The following is a 934-nucleotide window of genomic DNA, read 5'->3' on the forward strand; positions in this document are numbered from 1 at the left end:
AGATGAGCATTGAATCCTGTCATTTTTATTTCTGTTTACATTCTTGATATAGCTGTACTTTTCCACAGTTAAACCTTCATTGAATTTCTTTCCACAACCCCTTGGGTATAGTCATTCCTTTATTCAGCTCTTTGTATTGCTTCCAGAACTCTCTGAAGGGCTAGTTTTTTGGACATGAGTTCCTTCAGCCTATTTATGTCATGGAAGATTTTTCTTTCCCCTTTGACTATAATAGACATTGTGGTTGGGTATAGTAGTCTGGGTTGGCATCTGTGGTCATTTAAAACTGGGAATGCTTTGGTCCAGGCTCTTCTGGCTTTCATAGTTTGCATTGAAAAGTCAGCTGTAATCCTAATGGGTTTTCCTTTATATGTGACTTGTTTCTCTTTTGCAGCTTTCAGAATTGTCTCTTTGTTTTGTATGTTTAATGTTTTTACTATGATGTACCGTGGAGAGTTTCTTTTCTGGTCCTGTCTGTTGGTGTTCTATATGTTTCTTGTATTTGTATGGGCATGTCTTTCTTTAATTTTGGGAAATTTTCTTCTAGGATTCTGTTGAAGATCTGGTCCACACTGTTATCTTGAAATTCTTCTGCTTTCTGTATGCCCTTGATTCATAAATTTGGTCTTTTTTATGGTGTCACACTATTCCTGCATATTCCATTCTTGTGATTTCTTAAATTTTTCATAATCTTTGCTTGAGTGGTCTAATTCATCCACTTTATCTTACAGTCTTGATGTTTTGTTTTCCATTTCATTCATCCTATTGGTGAGGTTTTCTCATATCATTTCTAATTTGCTTACCGAGTGTTTCACTTCCTTCTTCATTTCAGCCTGAGTATTCTTCAATATTTCTAACCATTCAGAAGTTTATCCCTGTCTTCCTTCAGTTCTTTGATTTCTTTCTTTGTGTGCTTTTTAAATTCACTTAATTC

General features: G+C 35.0%; 1 protein-coding gene across 1 annotated transcript in view; it reads right to left on the reverse strand.

Moving 5' to 3' along the window:
- The window catches only part of Auts2 (activator of transcription and developmental regulator AUTS2), a 1,247,925-nt gene that overhangs the window by 677,343 nt on the left and 569,648 nt on the right, over positions 1 to 934 (reverse strand). The gene's annotated exons all lie outside the window — the stretch shown is intronic.

This window comes from Nannospalax galili, unplaced genomic scaffold (genome assembly GCF_000622305.1).
Source record: "Nannospalax galili isolate Female #2095 unplaced genomic scaffold, S.galili_v1.0 scaffold444, whole genome shotgun sequence".
NCBI lineage: Eukaryota > Metazoa > Chordata > Mammalia > Rodentia > Spalacidae > Nannospalax > Nannospalax galili.